Below are 6,025 nucleotides of genomic sequence, written 5' to 3'. Positions count from 1 at the left end.
TTCCGGATGAGCAACTCTTTGCCATTCAGGAAGTGCCATGGTTTGCAGATATTGCAAACTACAAGGCAGTTGTAACATCCCTTCCAGCAAAATACCTTGCTTAAGTCAGGGTATTTCTACTAGAAAGAACATTACGTAACCTTCTCTAGTATTAACTACTTAATTATCGAGCCTTTGTATCGAGTTCGCGTCTTAGTTTTAAGAAAATTCCAGAAAATTTTGTTTTTTTTTTTATTCATTAAAGTCATAATTCAAACATTTACAAATAATAATAGTCACATAAATATTATTGATAATAATTCTTGTACAAAAGAAACCAAATAAAACTCAAATACAATATACCAAACCTACCCCTCTATAAGAAATAAAATCTCAAGGGACAATCAGTGAGGGGACTCTACCAGACCAATTAAAACCATAAAGAAAACCTACTAATCGCTCGCAGTTTCAAATTGCGTCTTCAAACCTGTGTCACTGAAAGGGTGGAAATTTGGGGGTGGGAACCAAACCACATGTTCTCAATAGAGGTAGAGAATGCCGTGAAAGTAAAAAATAAAGCGCAAATAGTTAATTTCATCCAGAGACATCTAAAAGAAAATTAACCTCTTTTAAAAGCATTAGTTAATTATTTAAAATCCTAGACCCACATTTTCTTTATAAAACTCGTAAAAGTTTCCTAGACTGTATGAATGACCAACCTGTTCCAAGCATAGGTTCATTAAGCCTATGCTGAACCAGTTTGATTTTTCATACTTTACTAGACCTTAACATAAAAGAAGTTACCTACGCGGTATAAATGATCATCCTGCTCCAAGCATAGGTTCATTAAGTCTATGCTGAACCAGTCAGATACTTTATACAAAACTAGACCTCAAAAGTACCACTCACGGCCTCAGGCCCAAACAACTCAATCAACATCCAATCACTACAATCCAAACAATCAGTTACAAACACAGGTAATGAGGTTCAAACACAATCAAGAGCAATTATATCAAGTATAGCAATTAGCAGTTAAACAGGATTATTCATTTAGGCAAACCAATTATAATATACACACCCAAACAATGTCACATAGATGCATATGATGAATGTCTAGTCCTAGTACAGGCCATGAGCTCATGTGTCGGTTAGCACCTGCATTCCCGACATTTATCCGGTCACGAGTTCCCCCGATTTCCCGGATACGATTTTCCGTTCCTAAATAAATGCGCATATAATAATAGCCGCTCATTTGAGACAGCCTCTGCTTACTGCAGGAAAATATATATATACTCTGCTCTGCTCTGGGGAAGCGGAAAATGGCTGTAGGTAACTTAGTTTCCCTACAGAAGCTATGGGTTGCGTACAGAAGCTCTGGGTTGCATTAAGCAACTAATATATATCAAATATAGCTCTGGGTTGCATCAAACAACTAATATATATATAACTATCTCTTGGGTTGCTTCAAGCAACAGATAACCATACAATAAGTACTTTACTCTTTCCTTCTTCTTTCATAATTGCAAATACGCAAGCGGGATTAGACCCACGCCCTTGCCAACAATCTCTTAAACCAAATAATCTTTTCTCAAAAGAATCATTGAAGTTATTATCATTAAATAAGCCTTAAATATTTATTTTGATTAAGTCCTTATACTTTTATAAAAATTCGGGCATAATCTCCTTTAAAAATAGGACTTAGCCACCCTTACGGGTCCCAACCAAACAATTTACCAAACACTTTTCAACCTTTCCAATATCAATTGAATTCAGAAACAAGCAAATTCCAACATTGAGTCAGCCATATAACTAAGGTTCATCTTTAATTTTATGAACTCATAACTCTCACTCAAGCATTCTCAACACCTTATCTTCTTTTCTGTTTTTAATATAGCAAATGAACTCGAAATTGTGCAAAATTTATGTCCAGGCGTTCCTCTTGAGATAAGCTTTCTAACAAACCAAAGATCATAATTTTCTGGTTTCTCTAGCCTTAGGAATAAAGGAAAATCCGAGACTGCTCTGCAGTGCGTAAAACCAGAAAAACAGCAGCAGCATGTGACATTCAAAATTCAATATAAAATCCAAGTTAAATCCAATGACTTTGAAAATTAATACAGTTCAACTTCACTCATCCAAGTTTCTTTTGGTTTCAGGTCAATATCATTTTTAATGAAGAAGTTATATAACCTAGAAGCTGACTAATTTTCTGCAGAATTCTGTTTTAAAAGTCAATGAACTTATCTTCTTCCAAGTCCCATAACTTACTCAATAAAACATGGATAGCCCTGAAATTTAAGTCACATATGCTAAACATACTTAGTTTTCACTCCCAATTGGTTGCACCTCAATATCATTCCAGATTCAAAAATTATAAAGCCTCAAAGTTACTGACTTAGAAAACAAAGCCTGACTTTTACTGCATAATACATCTTTCTTTGAAAATCCAAATCTTTAAAACCACAACTCTAACAATTCTAAATTTTTATAAAATTAAAGTGTTAAAACCAAAGTTTCATTTAAAATTGGTTCCATTTCAAAATGCAAACTCGAGAATTTCTAATAGAGGAAACAAGTTGTTGCTGTGTTAAACGCTCAGCAGAAAAAACCAGATTTGACATCCATAATTCAAAAATTCACCATAAACCATAAACTTAGTGAAAAAGTCTCAAATTTAGCAGTCCAGTTCCCTATATTCGCAAGCTCAATCCGGACTTGGTCCCACGCAATTCTGATAATCGCAGAAATAGTTAATAGTTTTTCAAAGTTTCCGGCTTCCTTTAAAAATAATGCAGAAAATCAAGTTTTACATTTTAACTTTGAAAAGTCATAACAAGTTCTATAATTAATTCAAACTTCTCAAAATTGAGTCTCAACAACAACTTTTATTATACTTTACTCAGCCTTTACTCTTATACCATTTCGATTATCGTTGAATAACTGATTCACTTCCAAAGTCACTTTTTAATTTCAAAAATCAGATTTTCAGCAATCTATTTAGTATTCAAAATCCAACCCTTCAAAACCCCTCAAAACCAATTCCAAACCAACCACCAACCAAGTTCCTTAACATTACAATATACCAAATAACAACTCAATGGCAACAAATCCAACATAACCCATTAAAATTCAGGAATTCTCAACAATTAGTCATCAAACAATTCCCAGTCCACACAATCAATCAATATCACTAATCAACAATTCCAAATCACAATCCCAACCATTCCAATTACAATTTCAGCCACAATTCAATATTCACATAGTCAATCAATTACTCACAGGTATTAAATCTATTTGAAATTATTCAATAAACCTTGTAGGCATTCTTAAATTAAAATCGTTTTAAACCCCCTACCTCGATGTCGCAATCGCATACTTTAACGTCACAACTCTCTTCTCTTTTAGTTTCAGGGCAGCAGCGGTAATTCTCACGCAACCGCAACCGGAACAGCAACAACATTAGTCTTCGCAGTACTGACAATGGTTGCAGTAAAATAGAGGATTCAAATTGGATAGGAATCAAAAGCAATTTCAGCTCTAGGGATTCAAGACAAAGCATGAACTAAGATAGAATTAAAACCAGAACATGGCAACCACGGCAGTGACAAAACAAAACATGTAAATAGATCAACCCTAAGGAGAAGATAAGACCAGTACCCAGATAGCAAATTCAGAATCAGTAACAGCTCCAACCGTCCCTTGGCAGTACCAGCTTTAATACTCGACCTAATTGTAGCAGGAAATAGGAGCCAAAAAGGGGCTGAGCAACAAAGATATAGGCAACCATGATTAAAACAAGCACATGGAAGAGAAACAAAGTATAATCAGAGTAAGGGTGAGAATGTTACGGTTTCAAAAATGGGAAAATTGGAATCAGAACAAAGAGGAGGATACTGTCTTAATTAAGAGTTGGTGGCGGCAGCTTGCTTCCTTTGATGACAAGCTCCACCCACGGTAGCTCCAGAAATCAAAAGAGCAGAGGTTAGAAGCAGGAACCGCCGTTCCTGTAGCAGCTCCAATCTCTTTTCTCTGTCATTCTTCCTCTTCTCCTCTGCCCTAAATGGCGTTGATAGTGGCAAGGAGAGCTTCAGCGACAATGATGAGGCATGGTGGCAACGCTACCTTCTCCCTCGATCGCGCACGTCTCTCTGTTCTTCGTGGTGCTTCCTTGATCCCTCTTCTCCCTTTCCTCAGTTTCTCGTTTCCCCTTTGCTTCTTTTCTGTTCCCCCTTTTTTTTTCTTCTGTGATATGTATTGCGTATATGTGGTAGGAGTTTAACCGTGAATGAGTGGTGAAGAAACAATAAGCGTGGCCCAATAACTCATAAACGAGTGTGAAGTACGTGTGTCGGTACGTGATTGGTCAGCGAGTATACGTGTTAGATAATAACGGTACGTATAAAGTAAGAAACATAAAACTAGGAAAAATATATATATATACAAGTAACATAAATTTTATAAAGTACTTGAGATAGAATAACAATTTAAGATTCAAATATAATACTATCAAGATTACTTTCAAAACGCATAAGATTTTATCTATCAATCTATTAACGAGCTCAAATAGTTATTTCTAATTTAAATTATAAAACAAGCATACTAATCACATTTTATAAAATATAGTTTAAACTCAATACGAATTATTCAAATTAAATGATATAACTTTTTATTATTTTTCTATCACCGAAACTTTAATTTCTATTTACAAAATATCTAATTATAATAAAATTACTTAAACTTTAAGTATTTATAAAAATCTTTTTAATCATTTCTAATAAATTAATCTCTAAAAGCTCAAACTAATAAAATAAACCATAATTCATTCATAATAGAAGTTTCTTAAATTTAATTATATAACACTTTCATTACTGAATTCTAATTTGAAATTATATAAAATAACCAATTATAAGAATTTACACAAAAATATTAATTAATAAAACTAATTTAATTACTCTTAATTGATTAATTTATAAAATAAGATATCAAATTAATAAAATAAATCGTAGCCTTTTCAGAATAAAAGTTACTTGAATTAAATTATACAATTCTTTCTTATTTTTCAATTACTAAAATTATACAAAATATTCCATTATATAAAATTACTTAAGAATCTTAATTGATTTAAAATGAAAGTATCTCCAAATCTATTTAATTATTTCTAATAAAATAATTTCTAAAATTATAAAGTTTAAACTTAATAAAATAAAATCACAATTTATTCATAATTAGATTTTCAAAAATGCGGGATGTTACAGCAGTGAGGTTCATACCCAAAGAGTACAGTAGGCAGCAATCAAAGAAATTGATCACAGATGCAAAGTACTATCTTTGGGATGAACCATATCTCTTCAAGAGATGTGCAGACGGAGTAATCCATAGATGTGTGCCTAAGGAAGAAGCACAGAAGATCCTATGGCACTACCATGGATCACAGTATGGAGGACATTTTGGAAGTGAGCGAACAGCCACAGAAGATCCTACTCTCTATAAAGATTCCCGAGTGTTTGTACTTAATTGTGACAGTTGCCAAAGATATGGCAATCTGCCTCACAGTTATGCCATGCATCAACAAGGGATCTTGGAAATTGAGTTGTTTGATGTATGGGGTATTGACTTCATGGGACCTTTCCCACCATCATACTCAAAAACTTATATTCTGGTGGTAGTAGATTACGTATCCAAATGGGTTGAAGCTATTGCAACACCCACTAATGATACTAAGACAGTGCTGAAATTCCTCAAGAAACACATCTTCAGCAGATTTGGTATCCTTATAGTACTAATTAGTGATGGGGGCACTCATTTCTGTAATAAACAGCTTTACACTGCTTTGGTTCGATATGGAGTTAGCCACAGGGTGGCCACTCCATATCATCCACAGACAAATGGGCAAGTTGAATTCTCTAATAGAGAACTTAAAAGATGAAGTCTCAAATAGAGAACTCAAAAGAATCTTGGAATGGATTGTAATTAATCGTAGAAGGGATTGGGCAAGAAGCTTGGATGATGCTCTGTGGGCATACAGAACAGCATTCAAGACCCCTAT

The 6,025-nt window shown here is 33.9% G+C and overlaps 1 long non-coding RNA gene across 1 annotated transcript; it reads right to left on the bottom strand.

Moving 5' to 3' along the window:
- Window positions 1-346: 346 nt before the first annotated feature.
- Window positions 347-4,645, bottom strand: LOC107493705 (uncharacterized). The gene is made up of 4 exons (XR_001593063.3): window positions 3,828-4,645; window positions 3,637-3,739; window positions 3,335-3,453; window positions 347-474 (listed from the first exon to the last, which is right to left on the bottom strand). It is a non-coding gene; the product is annotated as an uncharacterized LOC107493705 (long non-coding RNA).
- Window positions 4,646-6,025: the final 1,380 nt, after the last annotated feature.

The sequence above is a fragment of the Arachis duranensis genome, chromosome 6 (assembly GCF_000817695.3).
Source record: "Arachis duranensis cultivar V14167 chromosome 6, aradu.V14167.gnm2.J7QH, whole genome shotgun sequence".
Lineage (NCBI taxonomy): Eukaryota > Viridiplantae > Streptophyta > Magnoliopsida > Fabales > Fabaceae > Arachis > Arachis duranensis.
The sequence above is the reverse complement of the archived record's forward strand: the minus strand, read 5'-3'. Positions and strand labels throughout refer to the sequence as shown.